The 20,233-nt window shown below is 49.6% G+C and overlaps 1 protein-coding gene across 1 annotated transcript in view; it reads right to left on the reverse strand.

Annotated features, from left to right (window-relative positions):
* LOC147732630 (40-kDa huntingtin-associated protein-like) overlaps nt 1–20,233 on the reverse strand; it is a 657,506-nt gene that overhangs the window by 492,903 nt on the left and 144,370 nt on the right. The window lies entirely within an intron of this gene.

Genomic DNA, 20,233 nt, shown 5'->3' on the forward strand with positions numbered 1-20,233 from the left:
GGCGGCTTCTATAGTTTCTCTATGTTTCTCGTTACTCAGAATGGCATCATTAAGGCGCCACATTGATTGGCGAGTTGTTGGTTTGACATTAGACAAAGTGAGTGAAACGCAGGAGTGGTCAGAGACGAGCCGCGGTGCGATATCTGTTTCATCTATTCTGGGAACTGCATTCCTGGTGATGAAAATATAATCGATTCTTGAAAACGAGTCATGGGGTGGGGAGTAGAAGGAGTAGTCCCTACCATCGGGATGTTGGATACGCCATGTGTCTATCAATTGGAATTTTTTGCAAAGCCTAGTGAATTCCTTATGCGCTTTGCCAGGTCGGAAGGTGCATCTAGAGTCCCTATCCAAGGCTGGGTCAAAGGGCAGGTTGAAATCCCCTGCTAGTATATGGACCGATGAATCTGGGATCGTGTCTAGCTGTTTTGTGAGCCCTGACCAAAAGGAAGGTTCATGTGTGTTAGGGGCATATATAGTTGTAACGTAGAACTCAGTGTCGTCTTTAACTAGTTTCACAGAAGCCCATCTCCCCTTGTTATCTATAGCGGAGGAAATCACTTCTACGTTCGATTTCTTAGCTAGCAGAATCACTACTCCATTTTTCTTGGATACAGCGCTAGAGCCTATGACTTCAGTAAAGAATTTGTTACGGAGGGTATGAAATTGTTTTTCCTCTAGTCTTGTTTCCTGCAGTAGGGCAATATCACCATGCTGTCTACGGAGATAATCTAGTACCTTTTGCCGCTTAATCGGCTGGTTCAGGCCTTTTACATTCAGTGAAAGTACTTTAAGGTTTTTTATGGTCGTCGTCCCTATAGGAGTATCTATAATGTGAGTCATCGTCGTTTCCATGTGTGATGATCAAGCTTACTGCTATGAGCTGCATTGTTGATAAAGGTTGCATGTAGGCCTATGCACAGCACTACGCAGAAGATACACATGTCGGGAATAACCGCCAAAATGGTTGCAAGAGGGACATGAGATTGCACAATAAGGCGTGAATTTGAATAATCAGCAAAGTTAAAACAAAACAATACAAATACAAATAATACAATCAATGTAAGAACAACCCCTCCCCCCACTCCTCCCTTCCTCCCACCACCCACCACCCCATCCCCCAGCCCTCCCCTCCCACCCCAATAGTAGGAAAAGAACATGGCGACTCGGGAACGACCGCGAGGCCGCCTCCAAGCAGCTCATTCAAACATAATAATCATAAGAGCTGCGAAACATATTGCAGATTAGAGGTCCAACTAACACTAGACGAAGTGAGCAGAAAGACGTAGCAAGAGTCTCATGTCAGTCGAACCAACTTGCAGAGTAACGATCTAACAGACCTTAGAGTAAGTGTGGCGGTAGACATATCAAGAGACTCATATCTGTCCGGCTGGGTATTGTGTATAGCATGGTCGCTCAATAACAGTCCGCTAAACATGAACAGTGCACAGACAGCAGATAGTCTGTGAAAATCTACAAACATCTGCAAGTAAACTGGCGTAAAACTACTAGCACAGAACCTCACCACTGTGCACTATAACTAATTCTGACCAGTGCCTGTTGAAGTTTGGAGTTTGAGGTTTGAAGTCTAAAGCCTGAAACGAGCCACAGCCAAACAGTTGTGCGCACCATGCTTCAAATGACCAAGTGGTGACCTGCGTAATGAGGACAAGGCCATTAGTGGCGGGAAACATAGGCCTGCTCCAACAGGGTGTAAATGCGTTCATCAGCTCACTAAGCTTAGCATTCATACCGATTGCAAGAGCTATAGACAAACAGTAAATTTAGGTCTAACATTAGCTGTGTAAGTAGAATCACTATTACTCATCGTGACAAATAGCAGTGGGAAAACATGTTACATTAATAACTAAGCGCAAGAGCACTAGTATAGTAATCTTAGCATTGGGAAATGTAAGAAGGTCCAGGCAGGCTAAACTGCCAGGGGCAAACCTGTAGCATAAGTGATCAGATAAGGTCGTACAACTTGGGGAACCAATCCAGTGCAGAGTATCCAGCAAGTGGAATCCATTAGGCAACACAAAACCATAGGAAAGTAGCCGTAGTCAACGTTCTTGAGCCAGGGTGTGAAAGTTCAATCTGGCAAGTTGTGCGGCATTAGAGAGCATTGGGTGATTATAACAGAAAGGTAAGAGCTCATCCTAGGCCAGACGTAGAGGCGTTCATTTGAGATGCAGGGGCGTTCATTTGAGATGCAGGGGAAACCTCCACGTTGCCATCCCCCTGATTAAGTAGCAGTTGTCGCAATTTTTGTGGGTCGGCAAACACCTGAGTCACGCCATGTAGGGTTACTTTGAATCTCGTTGGGCCAATAAAACCATACATGTAACCCATAGATTTCAATTGCGGTCTCAGTGCAAGGAAGGCTTTCCTTATTTCCATGGTTTCTTTGCTGAAGTCCTGCGAGATGAAGATCTTGTGGCCCTTCCATAGAATATAGTTATTTTTACGCATGAATGAGAGAATCTGCTCTGTGTGTTGATACCTCAGTGGTTTGCACACAATCGCTCTCGGCCCCTTCTGATCTTTGGTGATTCGTCCCGGAACCCTATGGGCTCTGTCAAACTCCAGTGGTTGTGCGAAAGTCAGATTCGTCGCCTGCGTAAACCACTTCTCCAGGAAGGTTATACACGATTCTGCGGGTTCCTCCGCTTTTTCCGGCATGCCAAAAATTCTTAGGTTCCCCCTCCTGTTTCTGTCTTCCAACTCCGCAACTTTCCTCACCAGGTGATCTGAGCATACCGTGAGTTTCTTGATGGCCCCGCAGGCATTGTTCTCGAAATCTTCAAGCTTGCCTATTCTGCTCTCTGATTCCAGCAGCCTCGAGTTGATATCTTTAATGTCTTGGCGGACAGCAACAACCTCTTCTTTGGTTGATTTGGCTAGGTCTCTAACTTCTTCCAGTCTACTTAAGATGGTCTCCATGGCCTCCGTCATGTCTTTCCTCCCTTTGACTGGAGTGGGTGGGTCAGATTTCAGGCGTTTAGGTGTCTTCCCATTGTCTTTGTCACCCATCGTAAGACCGGGTGGCAGCAGTTGTTTTATGGCGGTATAGAAGGCACTCTGAGGGCACTCCAGGAGCAGCCCTCCAGGGTTTAACACACAACAGACTGCACTTGTGACAAATTCCTCAGTAATTCCAGGTTAGAGCGTAGTGACAGGGTTATATCAGATCAGCAACACATCTGAGTGAATTCCTTTGTGTGGGGATCAAAACAACCTCTCACAGAGGGACATAAAAGAGGAAAGGTTCACTTTAAGTCTTTATTTCACTTGCTGCAGAGCGTGATTGGCTTTCAACGGTTGCTGGTTGCTGGCATTCACCTAGGCACAAGGGCAACCAGTAACTTGTTGGCGCAAAAATGTTAGATAGGATGCATTGTTCTAGTATTTCTTCGTTGGCGCCGGGCCCCCAGCCCAGTGTCGCATTTAATATTAGTAGGGATCACACAGTAGGGGTATTGTTCCGCAGTCTCATTAAGCAGTGTACAAATACAAGGTACTTTCACATTTATTCCTGGGATATTCCCTCGTTGGCGCTGAACCCTCCAGTGTAGTGTCCCATTTAATGCCAATGGAGATCACATATTGGGAGACATTGTCTGCAAAGCAGGTGTTGGAAGCATGTATCCTGGGCTCGGAGACGCCGGGTGTACATATGCTGTGTTAAGAGCATCGACAAGCCGCCATTTTGAGCCTTGTCTTCGCGCCGTTTTTCTTTACACAATAAAAGTATTTCCTCAGTTATACAGGGGGAATCTGTGCTCACGGGTCCTTTTGCCAGGCGGAATCAGTGTGGAGACATCCTAGGGTGGCTTAAAGAGGCTTAAGGCGGTCCGAGCGTTAAGCTAAATGCTCTGGCAGACCGTCATTTCAAACGGTTCCCTCCCGCTATGTGCTTCGCTTTATTCACATTTGGCCCTTCTTTTCAAAGGCACATCAGCGCCATTACTCACGTTACTGCCGCCGCAGCGTTGAGCTCTGGGGGCCAAGCGCTGTGTTAATCGGGCGTTTCCCGTGCAATGAGGCGAAGACCGGAGCTCCGGGGCGCCTCGTGGATGTGGCCGGTTCCCAGCTCCGTCACAGTCTGTAGTCTTCGGCGGTCGGATGGAGAGCCGATTTCTCCCGCTTCCCTCGAGCGTATTCAGCTGAAATTCACCTCATCTCCAACTCTGGGCTTCCGATGGCCGAGTGACTGTTTTGGGCCGGAATGGGATCTGTATGCAGCACTTTTTTGGCGAAAGATCGTGGCTGCCTGGAGGAGGTCGGAAACTACGCCGCCATTTCTCCGGCGTCCAAGCCACGCCCCCACAGCGTCTGATTTCTATGTGTGGCTGGAATAACGTTAATTCATAACCTGTCAGTCGTGCTATAGTCAGGTGTTGAGTCTGTGTTCGGTTTAGAAGGACCTCTACAGAATGTGGAACTTGTACTGTCAATGGATGTCCTAATACTATTGAGTCGCTTTGTCTGATTGCTAGGGCTGTCGCTGCAACTGATTTTAAGCACGCAGGCAGAGCCTGGGCCACTGAATCCAATGTACTTGAAAAATAAGCACAAGGCTTATGTGAACCTGCTTGATCTTGTGTGAGGACAGACAACGCTGTACCATCACGTTCTGTAACAAAAAGTGTAAAAGGTTTGTTGTAACATGGTGTCGCTAAAACTGGTGCTTGACATAAAGCTTTCTTTAATTCCTCAAAAGCCTGTGTATGTTCCTGAGTCCAAGGGAGGGCAGTCGAAGTCGCTGCCTCCTGTGTTGTCAACTGAATGAGTGGTTTAGCTAGAAATGCATACTGAGGAATCCATTGTCTGCAGTACGAGGTGAGGCCTATAAAGGCCCGCACTTCCTTTTGTGTCTGGGGTTGTGGCATGTTTACAATTAACTGGATGCGGTCAGGAGTGAGCTGTCTCCCCACTTTGGACAGCAAGTGACCCAGGTACACAACTTGCTGAACACAGAATTGTAGCTTCGAAGGAGACACCTTGTGTCCCTTGTCGGCCAGAAAATGTAAAACTGTCAGTGATGCTTGTTCACATTCGGGTTCACTTCGTGCGGTGATCAGCAGATCATCGACGTACTGTAGTAAGGCAGTATTAACTGGCATTTGGATACAATCAAGTTGTCTTTTCAGTGCTTGGCTATAGATGCTGGGGCTTTCTGTGAATCCTTGAGGTGCGCGTGAAAATTTGAAACTTCGTCCATTTAAACTGAATCCGAAGAGATATTGGCTCTCTGGATCAATAGGTACACTGAAGAAGGCGTTCTTGAGGTCAATTACAGTAAAGAACGTCGCTTCTGAATCAATAGCAGTCAATAAGGATGAGATGTCGGGAACCACAGGATACTGTGGAACAATGCATTTATTCAGTTCTCGTAAATCAATCACCAGCCGATATACTGGCGGTGCATTGGGATCAGTACGTTTAAGAATCGGAATGATAGGGGAATTACAGATATTGGAGTCGGTTTCTACGACCACTCCTTGGGCAATGAGCTCTTCAATGATTTCCAGTAAAGCCACTACAGCATCGGGTGGTAACTTGTATTGTCTGATTCGTGGTAAAACAACTCCTGGTTTGAGTGTAACACGGTATGGTGTGATGTGCATGCAACCTACATCAGTTGGGCCTTGTGCCCACAGGTGTTTCGGTACATTTTTCAATCTGACATCAAACTCTCGTAATACATAGTGACCCTTAAAGTCACGTAGAAAAAGTCTAACTCCTTCCGGAGAACAACATATCACAGCTCCTAGAGCCTTCAATGTCTTGATACCTAACAAGTTTTCTGGACATTATTTCGTGAGTAACAAGTCTGTAACGCGTGATAATGGACCTACTGCTAGGGGGACTGGTTTCGATACTTCATTTACAATAGGCTGTCCTGAAAAACCAAGGGAAACATTCTGTGAGCCTGAGAGGGGTGCCCCTGGGACTTCATCATGGCTGATCGTTGTGCGGCTTGCCCCTGTGTCAATTAAAAACTTTCTGTCTTTTCCCAATACTTGACTGTGTACATAAGGACCCTCTTGATCTACAGGAATCTCAATAAGAGGCAAGCCAACCTCCCTCTCTAGGCTGTTTCATGTGTATCGCTGATAATCGGGATAATCAGATTGGGCATACTGGCTCATCTGCCGTGAAACTTGCTGCGTCGCGGCAATAGGCTGTGGCTGTGGCTGTGATACCGCTGCGGTCTGTACTGTATGTGGTGGAGCATGCATAGGCTGTGTATTCTGTGAAGTCTGTTGCTGGACCTGGTCTTGTCTAGGCTGACGCGGTCTTTCTTTAGTTTTTCCTGTTGATATATTGTGTTTCAGAACTGAACATTCATGTACGTAGTGACCTGGCTGTTTGCAATAGTTGCATGTCCCTTTAACGGGAGCTGCTGAATTACGTGTCTGGGTCGCACCCTTTCTCTGACCGTCAACTGGAACCGACTGGGCCACTAACATTTTCATTTTCGTGTCTTTCATACGTCTCTGTTCGTGATCCTGTTCTTCTCTAATTCTGTTCTGGTGATATTGTAACATCTGTAACATCTGGGATGGCGTATTTGCTTGCCATGTACTTTCAACTTTATATACACGGTTCTTAACTTGTGTCAGGGAATTCTCGACTAATTTTGTTACAAAAAGATGTGGGTATGACTCGCTACCTGGTTTCAGGCCACTATTAATAAGAAATGCGTTACTTACCTGTAACAGCAGTTATCCAGTATTGGTGTCTTTCATAGATTCACATGCCTGAATCATTCCCCGTCGCCGAGACGGGAGCCTCCGGTACATAAAAAAGTAATGTCCTAAGGACATACATAGAGAACATAGGCCGAAGGGCTTCCCCTTTGGGGCCTTTCCACGTCCTTATGTAAAAAGGACCGAACTCTCATCGTTAGCCAATCAGCTCCGACCTCCCTCTAGAACCTTCCCGGGAGGAGCCTCCGTCCCTCAGATTTTCGTACGCACCCAGCTAGGGTGTCGCAATGTAGACATAGAGGTACGTGAGTCCTTACCGGGGAGGCGGGAGGGTTGCATGTGAATCTATGAAAGACACCAATACTGGATAACTGCTGTTACAGGTAAGTAACGCATTTCTTATCCAGTATTTGGGTGTCTTTCATAGATTCACATGCCTGAATCAGAGTAGCCAGCAGTTATACATGCATAGTGGTAAAGCACAGTCTCACCTCCAGCAGATCTGCATAAATTACAGACAACATGAGAGAAACATGGTAATATACAGTCATGCATATAGCAGAAAAACCATGAAGAATGTGCATACCTGGATGGCGGGACGAGGTAAGGCTCACCTTATTGGAAGAGATGCGTAGCACCGCTTGTCCCACTGCAGCATCCTTCTGCAGTTCGATGTCCAGGCAGTAATGCCTGGAAAAGGTGTGCGGGGACTTCCAGGTCGCCGCTCGGCAAATGTCTAGGACCGTCACTCCAGCGAAGAGCGCCGCCGACGCGGACATCGCCCTGGTAGAGTGGGCAGCCACTCGGTCCGTTAAAGGCCGTCCGGCCTGATCATGGCAAAACGCAATCGCTGATGAAATCCAGCGGGAGATGCTCTGTTTTGTTAGGGGCAAACCCATTCGCGGGTTGCTGTAGGCTACAAACAGTTGAGAAGACTTTCTGACATCTTTGGTTCTGTCCAAGTAGAATTTGAGACATCTTTTAAGGTCCAAGGAATGCAGCGCCCTTTCTGCCGCTGTGGAAGGGTTCGCAAAAAAGGACTTGAGGACAATTGGTTCGTTCAGATGAAAGTCTGAAGGCACTTTAGGTATGAATTTAGGGTTGGGCCTGAGTACCACTCGGTCGTGCCTGAATTGGAGATACGGTTCCTGAATAGACAGCGCCTGAAGTTCGCTGACCCTCCTGGCTGACGTCAGGGCGAGCAGGAGTGCCGTTTTCCAGGAGAGATGGTTGAGAGAGGCCCGGTGTATGGGCTCGAATGGGTGTTTCATAAGTTGGTTGAGCACCAAGTTCAACTGCCAGGTTGGAGGGACTTTCCGAGGCCTCGGAAAGGATCTGTAGAGCCCCTTCAGAAATTGCTTTATCAGCCGACTGGACCATAGTGAAGGCCCTGATGAGGTCCTGGTGAATCTAGAAATCGCAGCCAGATGAACCTTAATGGAGGCGTGAGCCAGCCCCGATTGAGCCAGGTGGAGGAGGTACGGTAGCAGTTGCACTGGGGTAACCCGTAGAGGGTGTAAGCCCTGTTCCGAACACCACAAGCAGAACCTCTTCCACTTCAGCGAGTAGGTCTTGTTCGTACTGCCCGCCCTCGCTTTGGCTAGGACGGCCCTGCAGTCCTGCGGGATCTCTAGGTCTCCGAACTCTCGGTGCTCAGGAGCCAGGCCGATAATTTGAGCGAGCGGAGGTTCGGGTGGTGTACCTGGCCTCCGGACATCGTTAAGAGGTTCGGGTGTTGTCGCAGGTGAATCGGGGGCCTGATGGAGAGGCGAAGCAGGTCCGAGAACCAGTGTTGTCTCGGCCAGTACGGAGCAATCAGGATCAGGGTGCACGGCTCCGTCTTCATCTTCCGGAGGAGCCTCGGTATCATCGGGAACGGAGGAAAAGCGTACGCAAACACGCTGAACCAGCCGATGGAAAAAGCATTTCCCAACGACCCCTGTTGGGGATGCCAGCTTGCGTAGCTTGGGCATTTGGCGTTCCCTGCCGTCGCGAAGAGATCGATCTTCGGGGCTCCCCATTGCGAGAAGAGGTGGGCCACTGTGTCGCCGTGCAGCTCCCATTCGTGGGAGAGAGAGGTCTGCCTGCTGAGGGCATCCGCGATGGTATTGTCCTTCCCGGGAACGTACTCCGCCTTGAGGGAGAGCCCGTGTGCCACCAACCAGTTCCAGATTTTCTGCGATTCTCGTGAGAGAGAGAGAGATCGCGTTCCCCCTTGTTTGTTCAGGTAGTGCATCGTCGTGGTGTTGTCCGTTTTGACGAGCACCGGGGAAGTTCCGATACGTGGCAGGAATGCCTGCAGAGCCAGATACACAGCCCTCAGCTCCAAGAGGTTGATGTGTAGTAGTTTCTCTTGGGCCTCCCATTTGCCGCTGACTCGAAGGTCCAATAGAACAGCGCCCCAGCCTTCCAGGGAGGCATCTGTCGTGATGACCAGAGGTGCCGGCGGCAGGAGGAACTGCAAGCCGGCCGTCAGGTGTTTCCGTCTTCTCCACCACAGAAGGGCCTTTGTGATGGCCGGTGTGATCCTGATAACGTCCTCGAACGAGCCGGAACTCTGTTTCCATTGCCTCGCCAGAGCCTCCTGCAGGGGACGCATGCGGAGCCTGCAGTGCGGTATGAGGAGAATGCAGGAGGACATCATCCCTAGCAGGGAGGTGAATGTCCTGACTTTGATGCGAGATATCTTGGCCACCGCCGCGGCCAGAGACAGTATTTTGTTGGTCCTGTCCTCCGAGGGGAAGGCCTTTGCGCAATCCGTGTCTAAGGTAGCCCCTAGGAAGGTGACCCTCGTTGATGGAGTAGTGCAGGATTTTTTGAGGTTGATCGTCAGACCCAGCTGTTGAAAAAGTGCGCTGCAGGCGTTGGAGGAAGCGGTCGCCCCCCCCGGAGAAGGCGCCTTCACCAGCCAGTCGTCCAGGTAGGGGAATACCTGGTGACCTCTTTGCCGCAGGAAGGCTGCCACCGGTGCCAAGCACTTCGTGAAGATACGTGGCGCAGATTTGAGGCCGAATGGCAAGACCTTGAACTGATAATGTCTGCCTGCTACCTCGAACCGCAGGAACCTCCTGTGCCTTGTGAGGATGGGGATATGGTAGTAGGCGTCCTGTAAGTCCAGGGAGACCATGGAGTCTCCCCTCTCCAGCGCTCCCAGGATCTCCTGTAACGTTACCATCCGGAAGGACTGACTCCGAAGGAAGGCGTTGAGCGCCCGGAGGTCCAGGATTGGTCTCCACTTGTCTCCCTTTTGTTGGACCAGGAAGAAGTGGGAATAGAATCCCGTCCCCTTCTGGGACGATGGGACCCTCTCGATGGCTCCTTTTACCAACATGGCGGAGACTTCCTTGAGAAGGAGGTGCAGGTGTTTGTGAGCACGCTTCAGCGGAGGTGTGTTGGGAGGGGTGTTGATAATTTCGAGGGAATGTCCAAATTGAATTATCTGTAGTACCCACCGATCCGTAGTGATTTTTCGCCAATTGGGGAGGAAGTGGGTCAGTTTTCCTCCAATTTGAAAGGATTGAGACGGTGGTGGGACTGGCTGGAGTAAATGGTCACTGGCGGCCGCCAGCGCCCTTCTTGGCGGATTTGCCTCTGAAGGATGACCTCCCATAGGACGACTGTCGGTTCTGTTGTTTGTGCTGGGGCTGGTTCCTGTTGCCGTAGGAGTAGGACGACCTATTTTGGTAGGAACCTCTGTAGGAATACTGGCCTCTGGAGCGGCCACCCCGAAAGGACTGGTTCCGGGACTGGAGGGAGCCCAGCGCCCTTGCCGTGTCGGTATCCTTCTTAATGGCCTGGAGTGCTTCGTCTATCTTTTCCCCAAAAAGAAACTGACCATCGAATGGCATGTCCAGCACCTTAGATTGGACCTCTTGTCGAAAGGACGTTGCCTTGAGCCAGCCCTGGCGTCGGAGCACGGCAGCCCCGGCCAACTGGCGGAATCCAGTCATGGCTGCGTCGATGGCGCAGTCGATGATCTCTGCAGCTGAGTTTTGTCCTTCCGCTAGGAGAGCTTTCACCTCGTCCTGGACCGTGGCTGGCAGGTCTTGCAGGTAGGGGGCAATGTCTTCCCATAGCTGGCGGTTGTAGCGCCCTAGCAGGGCGATGGAATTTGCCACCTTGATGGTCATGGCGGACGTGGTAGAGAACCGCTTGCCAATGGTGTCCAATTTTCTGCCTTCCTTGTCCGGGGGTGCGGACAGTGGCGAGGATGGGTTGCGGGATTGTTTTTGGGCCGCCTGAGTCACTACTGAATCCGGTTTGGGGTGGCCGGTAAGGCAGGCCGGCGCGGTAAGCGGGGCCTTATATTTTTTGTCCAGGCGCGGAACAACCGCAGGCACCGAGGCAGGCGTAAGCATCAACTTCTTGCCTTGTTCCCACAGAAAGTCTATAACTGGAATAGACTTGGCCGACTTCTGGCTGTGCTCCTTGAAATCATGGAGGAAGCATTCCGTTTCCGTGGATTCCACCGCCATGTGAAACCTCTTAGCCGCCCTGTCCACTAGCCTGTGGAACCCCCAACGTCCGTCGCTTCAGTTTGGCGCGGTTGTGGGGATGCCGGGGTTGACGAATGCTGGGATGACGCAGCATCGGCGTCGTCGTTTCTCTGGTCCGAGTCGACGTCTTGCACTTCACCGTCCTCCAAGTCCGCCTCCTCCTCCTCATCCTCAGAGGAGTCCTCTACCTGAGGCTGGGGCCGAGCACGAGGTTGGGGTTGGTTCCGAGGCCGGGCCTGGAGAGCGGAAGGACGCGAGGCAGACGGCTGCGCCTGGGTGACCGGTGCCTGGGTTCCGCTGTCGGCATCCGGGAATCTTTGCTTATAGTCCTGCACTAGGCAGCGCAAATCGTTGACCAGGGATACGGGCAAACAGATCATCGGGGTGGTTTCCGTGCGGACACTTGAGTGTACGGAACGTTCCTGATACATGACTTCCTCCTGGTCCTCGTGAATGTCCGATAGGGAGGTGGCCGGATCGGGCTGGTTCTCCTCCTCGGAATCCTCACTCTGCAGAGCTACCTGCTCCTGATCGGGTGGCAACCCCTTCGTTGGGGGAACCGAGGAAGGTGGAATCGAGTGAATGGAGACCTCGACCAATCTGGATTCCTTCCAAGATGGCGCCGGGGTCCCTTCCGACGACGTGCGTGAAGATGGCGCGCCCGCCGCCTGGGTTGGCGACTGTAACGATTCCGATATTGTCGATGGCACCAAAGTCTGCGGGGACAATTGAACCGTGGACTTACTGGTGGTAGAGCCTTCAACTTGAGATTGCTTGGGCGAAGGCTGGCCTTTTGAACTTGACCTTGACTGTTTAGGTGACGATCCTTTGGTTTGAGATTTCTTCGGTGAAGGCGGACCTTTTGAACTTGACTTGGATCTCTTAGGCGACGATGACGCCGACAGTGGGGACACCGTCGATGGTCCTGTTTTGGTCTTGGACGAAGACTTCAGAGGAATGGTAGAGGAGACCGGTGCGCCTGAGGACGCAGTGGTGGTCGTTGTGGCCGTCGCGGAGGGCGATGAGGCCGTAGTGGTCGACACGGTGGTCGAGACCGAGGTGGTCCGCTTAGTATATGGAGCGGGTTTCTTGAACCTCTGGTCGTCTCGAACAGACACGGAGGAGGTGGTGGAACGTGCCTCCGAAGGCTTCCTGTGCGCCTTCTTGGGAGGAGTGTCTGTCTCTCCAGGGGACTGCTCCCTGGGTCTCTTCTTGGAGACTTTTGAGGACACGGAGACACTACCCTCGGAAGATTCCAGAGTGTCTCGGTCCTTAAGCCTGTCGAGCCATTCGAGAAGGCGAGCCTCTCTTTCCTTTACAGTCTTCTTTGGGAAGGCTCTACACACCCTACACTTGTCAGAGACGTGGTCAGGGTACAGGCAATACAAGCACAGATCGTGCTTATCCTCCGCTTGAATCCGCTTCTTGCCGCAGGAGGAACAGGCCCTGAGAAGGGCTTTCTTTTGCGAGTCTGCCATGGATGAAGCCTTTTTATTGGATTCCGACATGGGAGACGGCAGTCGAAGATAGGATAATTATTCCTTTGAACAAAGGGATTTTCCAGAGAAGTTTGAGACTTCGAAGCAAAAAAACCTGACGAGCTCAGGTTGGAGACTCCCTAGCACAACGTGCGGTAGAAAATCTGAGGGACGGAGGCTCCTCCCGGGAAGGTTCTAGAGGGAGGTCGGAGCTGATTGGCTAACGATGAGAGTTCGGTCCTTTTTACATAAGGACGTGGAAAGGCCCCAAAGGGGAAGCCCTTCGGCCTATGTTCTCTATGTATGTCCTTAGGACATTACTTTTTTATGTACCGGAGGCTCCCGTCTCGGCGACGGGGAATGATTCAGGCATGTGAATCTATGAAAGACACCCAAATACTGGATAATTAAACATTTCTCGAATCTTGAATAGAAGTCACTAGTATCTTCATCGTGTTTCTGTTTACAGGCTGAGATTGCGTCCCAGTCTTCCTTTTTAGTTGTCAATAATCTTGGCAAAACCTGTACTATTAAACCTGGTAATGCTTTAGCTTTGTCCCCAAGGCCTAGCCCTGGAGTACGACCTTTTTCCTCGTCTTCTATTTCAGTCCAAATAATCTTTTTATCTCCCATTATATTCCTTTTCCTTGAGTTTCTCGTAAATGCCGGTGGGCAGCAGTACTTTTAACAATTTCATAATATCCGTATACGTGTAATCTCCCATGAGTAACATGTCCTTAAGTTCTCGGTGAAAACCTGCAGGGTCTTTATCATGACAGGGTACTAGTTTCTTCATTTCTAACAATTCCAACTTTGTTAAAGGTGTGTACACAAACACACGTTCCAAGGTATTATTGGCATTCATAACTGGGTGTACTTCTCGTAAAGGATTCTGCCTGTCAAAATGAAACATTTTTCTTTCTGGGGGCGGAGCTGAAACATATTGTGGGCCTAAGAAAGTGTTATATCTGCGGCGTTGTTCTAGAATTATTTGAATTAACTTGGTACTTAGGCCTCTCCATCTATTCATAAGTAGTGCTTCTAATGTATCAGGTAAGGGACCTGGATCAGAATGTTGTTGTCTGTATAACGTGATGAGATGCTGAATCATGTACACACCAGCTAATTTCTGCTCGTCTGGGGAAAGGTTCAGAAATGTCTGTGCTACTGTATCATCATTGTATGTGCTAGGATTGTCAGCCCATAGTACTGCTGACCGGGCTAGTTCTTGTTCATCCATAGAATTGAGTACATGATACCCCATTCGTTCTTGAAGAATTTTATCGGTACCTTGAAACAGATATTCAGGAGAACTCGGTTTTGATATGCCAGAGAGAAAAACTCTCTTGCTTTCTGGACGAATGCCTTTCTTAAGGTAATTTCCCTTACCCACATACGCTATCATTTCTTTAGCCGTGTCATGTTCTTCAGGTCCGTCCTCCTCGGAGGAGTCATTCCTGTCACTTTCTTTTTCTTTTTCTTGTTCTTTTTCGTGTATTTCTATTACTGCTTTTCTGATTTTCTTGTACATACTTGCTATACAATTCAATTTATCATTGTTTCCTTCGGCTATATTTTGACCCCACCTGTTTAGTGCTTCCATCTCTTCCTGGTCTACTCCAGGCCTGTCTCGTTCTCTTATTAAGCAATTTATGAAGAAACGTAATATACAACCTTGAGTGTCAACTTTCTGGTGAGCCAGGGCCTCTTTAATACTTTCAGGATTTTCCCCAGTCTGGATAAAATGATATATTCTATCTAGGTGTTCAGTCATTCCTGGAAATAACACTAGGTAATCCGTAACTTTTCGTAAACGTAGTGATGCTAACAACATTCTATCGTCTTTACCGGGTACTGGATCGTATCTGCAAATTGGAAGGGGATCTTTAAGCATGTCGAAACGTGGTGTTTGGGGTGTACGTTGCTTCATTATGTCCCTAAGGTTTAATCTGTGTGTTGATGGCGGGGTCTGGAGACCTCCTGTCGCACCTCCTGTGGCGGAGGCTTGAAAATTGTGTGTCTGTGGAGTCGGTATCTGTACCTGAACTTGTCTCTTATTAGGATCAGGCGCAATTGGATTTAGTATATTAATCTTAGATGTGGGAAGTGGTGGAGGTGGAGGAGCAGGTGGAGCAGGCTGTCGGACGGGTGAACTTTGTTGCGGCAATGGCTGGACATTGTCTTGGAGTGGGTTGCCACCTCCGTCACCGTCAGTAGGCGGTACGTTGGCACGTGGATTGGTGTAAGCGTGAGCTACATCGTCTAGATAGGAAGCAAGGAATATGTCTTTGGTGGTCCTGTGACTTACTTTAGTTGGAACCAATGGTGGCGGCAGATCTTTCGGTATTTCTGAAGTGGCTTTAGGCAAACCCTCGGCCACAAAGTACATGCCATTTACAAGAGTGTTTCGCATGCGGTCTACTCGTTCTGCTTTTACTCGGATCCCTTCATTAACTAATTCGTTTTCTCGGACTTCATCCGACTCTTCTCTATGTTTATCTTCTTTTCGGAGTGCTTTTTCGGCACGTTTATGTGATTCTTTGCGCCACAATTCTATGGCATCTTTCTGGGATTGTCTGGCTTTCTTTTTCCATAGCGCTTCTTCTACTCTCAAGATGCACTCGGCATCCCATGTTCCTGTAACGGGCCACCTGTGTCTCTCCTCTAGGTGCTTGGTATAATCGGCCCATAAATCTAGGTACAGTATGGCATCTAAGCCATGCTTATGGTACATAAAATTTCCAGGAGTGTCCCTAGGTGGGATAGGAATTTCTTCCTCTAGTATCCCTTTCCTAGTTCCTATCTGTCTTAATTTATTGAAAAACGGCATCTTGTTACTTAGTACTGGATACTCGATACTTGTTACTTACTCTGTACACAGTTAATTACACAAAAACACAGTAATGTACATCAAACAGTCACTCATACCACGACATTAATCACATGAAAACATTTTGAACACATATGGCTACCCTCGATACTGGATGTACAGATACACTGTTGAGAACAGTGCAAGAACTTGAATGCCTGATGTACTGCTAAACAGTACAGATACACTGTCTAAAACAGTGCAGACCGTGTTTGTGTACCCAAACCCGTCTTTACCGGATACATAATAATGCACCCGTCTAGATGCGTCCCCAGCAATGGTACTCACCGGGAAGCACGGAACAGAAGGCCTCGGAAAACTCGACTGGACTGGACCGGACTGGACTCGACTCGGCTCGATACGTGAATACTTCGGAACTGGTGGGCCTCTTGATACCTCGGACCTTGCTTCTTTCGGCTAGGCTCTGGTCGGGATCCTCCGCACTCCTCACCGCCTCGTCTGGGTGCTGATCGCAGTCTCCGTCACCTCCGTAGGCCTGAGGGAGATACAGGAAATCCTGCGGGTACGCGTAATTGTCCGTCTTGACTTATGGCAGGGGGCAAAGGTTGCAACGCACCAACCGGCGCGTGGGGTGGGGGAGGGGTCCCTGTTCGGGCGCCAAAATAATGTGGTAAATATTTAATTACCGTCCTAATTTCTATGCAGGTAAGTACTAAAAACAAAATAACTCAATCGGAAAGAAAGACGCAGAGTCCGTGGTGTTAGAGTTCTTAGGGGTTTTATTCCTTAAAAAGGAATGGTTCTTGAACCGGATATCGGGTTCCTGACACCACTGGGGTTCAGGAAGGGATAGAGCAATGCTTTATTGACAATACATAACTTTTATACTCAAATCATATAATGGAAACCAATACAGTAGGCGTAACAGCTGAGAGAAACAAGATAAAAGCACACACGTGTTAGCAATACGTAATCAGAAGGCGTGAACTAGGCGTGAACATAGAGGTGTGTGCTAGAAACGTCACATGAAAGTGTCACAAGTGGGTGGGTACATAGCAGAATCTTGCAATGTCAGCAGAAATCTGAGATCTGGATGCGCGCGCAGCTGCATGACGTGTGATTGACGTGGAGCTGGAGGGTGCAGGGGACTTGACATTTACACTAGAGGAAAGAGACAGAAGTCTGGCATGTCAGATCAACTCGTTCCTATATCATATCTGATATCTGATGTTTGGGAACCATATTATCTAGAGGGAAAGGTCTCTTGGGCAGAGGCTATTCTATACTGACTGTGAGTGCGTGTATAAGCGTCTACGTGTCTGCATGAGATGCGAGGGGGCATGGGCCTACCATGGTAACAGAAGCTATGAATTACTTGCACGGAGACAGTGAGGCCGGGCCCTTTGCTCTGCAGCTGGAAGGATGTTTACTTGAACTAGTAGGCAGGAATGTATTTTTGAGGAGCGGAGCAGATAATTCGAAGGTTGAATACAGTCTTGGCAGGCAACAGGCTGAGCTAAGCGCCGTTAGCCGCGCAGGGAGTAAGGCAGAGGTCACGGGTACAGAGGCAGGCCCAGGCTGAGGCATTCAGAGTCAGAAGGCAGGAAAAGGCTCGATGGCAGAATTCAGGGCCTACTTCGCCAGAGCTGAAAAACGTGTAAAGTACACCACAAAAAGACGTTGGCAAGGCATACTTAGGAACGGAATATTCAACCCGTTCAGGGTGGATCTGAAAGAGGACATGTTAACGTTGGACGCAAATGTATTTGCGTCTTCATAGCTGGTACAGGAGGGAAGTTACATGCACTTTAAGCTCGTACATGGAGACGGTGGGGTACACGTTAGGGAACATTTCTTGACCATAAAATTTATATTCCCTCACCACCGATGTTGAGTGCTTCAGGTGCGAAGAAGGGCTGCTTGACTTTGCAGCCACGGGGACCAGGAGACGTTGAGGATGACCAGGATCCGGAGGTGAGATGTCCCACGAAAAATGTCGAGTGCTGAGGGGGCGATGTCCGGCTGGAGCACCAACAAGCCTTGGCAAATGCAACCTACGCAGTCAGAGTAAACAGGTTATGGTGTGGACAGCAAGGTGACAACATGTTTCTAAGCAGCAGTTTTAAAGTTAGTATTCACCGCGAGCTTTATATGCACTTTAGCATATATGTCTTGCTGCATCACAGACAACCCTGGAGAATGGTCTCCGAAGGCTGCAGAGGGGCTCTGCTCATACAGGGACACCCTTGCACGTAAAACCCAGCACCCTACCTTCAGGATTGATAAGGCCTGCCATAAGTGTGACTGATAGGTTTTTAAGTGTAGTGATTTAGATAGATATAGGGAACCTATATCTTAAGTAAGTGGTGCAAGCACCCACTTACACAGTCTGCTGTGGCAGGCTTGTCGTGTTAATTTGAATGGCCTTTCATGGGTGGCATAATACATGCTTCTGCCCATGGGATGCTTCTGGGGTACCCATGCCCTGGGTACATGGTGTACCATATACTAGGGACTGATAAGGGTATCCCAGTATCCAATCTGGAGTGTACCAAAAGTACATACATAGCAATTTAAGGGAGAAAGCAGATAGACTGGGGTTCCTGAATAGCATGATCCCAGTCAGACTAGTCCAAAAACAGTGTGACATCAGGAAAAGGTGGGGGTAACCATAAGAAGCAGATATTACTTTCCTACAATCCCCAAGTAATGGATCCTATTGAGCTGCCAGCGGAGGCCTAGATCAGGCAAAGGCTCCTCAGGGACCACGATGACCCTCTAATAGCTCCTTACTTGGCGGCCAGAGGGAGCACGGAGAAGGAGGCAGCCTATCTGGGACTCCGGGGACCCTGTGAGAGGAGCAGGGACACCAGTTTGGCAGCGGCAGTCCATGCGCGATACGGAACCCCGATGTTGCTCCTCTGAATGGCGGCCTCACCCGGCAAACGCAAGTAGCAGCAATAAAGTTCCCCTGTATGCGCGGATCGCATTGGATCCTAGGAGGTGGCCGCTGAGTGTGCATACATACCCGAGTGAAGGTGGCTGGTGCGGAGAGACCCCCAGGCCAGACTCACACATGAAGGTGCGCCCCTCCCCCGAAGCGCACTGACCGCTAAAGCAGCAGGCAAGGAGCTAAATAGCCTGTAGACAGGTAGAGGAGAGGGCGGTTTACCCAGCCCTATCCCGCGGGGCCACATTGCGGGCTGGGGGAGGTGGGAACTCCTCAAGGAGATTCCTGCCCTTTTGCCTGTCCATAAGATGGCGCCCAAGGTCCTTCCAGTCAGATCACAGTGACCCCAGCACAGAGAGCGACAACTGAATCCACGCACCATATGAACCGGGGAATCCATATTCTAGCGTGCTCAAAAGATCCTCCTGGCACACTTGGAGGTGGGGGTGTGCCTGGACCCTGGTGCTCCCACAGATTCCTCACGGCAGCGCCGCTCTCCCTCCTCTGACCCTGTGGCTCCAGAGCGGAGGGGTGTGGGGTGCGACACAGAACTGCCCCTATGCCACCCAAAAAAGAGCAGCCCAGCAAGGTCTCCATCTACTTCGGGCGCCCAAAGCAGGAGGGGTGTAGGAGGAAGAGGGCACCCAGGAGACAGGGAAAATTGCGCTATCCTAAGAGTACCTCCTTGAGACCATAAAGGACTTCAAAAGGGAGCTCAGAGAGGACATAAAGGTGAACATAGGAGCCTCCTTCGACTCCTTCAAATCAGAAATGGGCACAAAACTTAATGCGCTCCAGGCGGACTTGGGCTCCATTGGGGGCGCATACTTGACTTAAAAGCGAAATGCCAGGTCCTGGAAGGTCGACTCTAACCCAAGCCTGTTCCTGCCCTCACACCAGGACATTTACTCTGGGAACCCTCCCTCAACTGTTTAGCCCTAGCTATTATGACTGATGCCCGGTGGAGCTACCCCAATAGCTATTGAGAGAAGGGCTGTGGATTCCGTCCTCTGCAGTCTCCTGATACCCAGAGGAGCTACCAGATAGCTAAAGAGGAGATGGGTTGTGGACTATTCCCTCCCCCCTGCCGTCACCTACCCAGCCGGACCTTGGGCATATTTTCCCCTTGTCTCTACGTCTAAACTTCCTCCTACCCCTTTACCCTATCCCCTTACCCTTCCTTTCTCCATTCACCTTATCCCCTATGTTCTTTAAATGCTTTTCTTGATACTTATGTAACTTTTAACTGATGTTAATTGCAGCATTATTGTTCCTCATGTAAAGCACTCTGATTCCTTTGGGTCTAGCAAGCGCTATATAATAACTTATTAATTAAATATATTCCCATTTAGTACTCTTTCCCTCTTTGTCTACTTCCCTAGCTCCTATCCCCTCTCTCCAGAATCTCTCCCCTTGCCTGCTACTCTGCCTAGCCCCCTGTCCTTTGTGCCCTTTGACTAAGCACTCCTTCTACCCTTATTGGGATAAGAGTCAATTTTTATACTCAGGAGTCTCAGCGAACCCGCTGAGAGAGTCCACTGCGCCAAGGGAGACACTCACAGCTGAGGTATGGTATGGCACCCCTTGCCAAAGCACTCCTCTCCCCTTTTTGGGGAAGGATCCAGTATGTAAGCCTTGGAGTCTCAGAGACCCAGAGTCCACTAAGTAAAGGGAGCCTCTCGCAACAGAGATATGGAAATGATACCACTTCCTCTGGGGGTATTGCAAACAAAACATATCGCCATTGTCTAACCTGGGGTGGT

The sequence above is a fragment of the Lissotriton vulgaris genome, chromosome 2_1, assembly GCF_964263255.1.
Source record: "Lissotriton vulgaris chromosome 2_1, aLisVul1.2, whole genome shotgun sequence".
In the NCBI taxonomy this organism is placed as follows: domain Eukaryota; kingdom Metazoa; phylum Chordata; class Amphibia; order Caudata; family Salamandridae; genus Lissotriton; species Lissotriton vulgaris.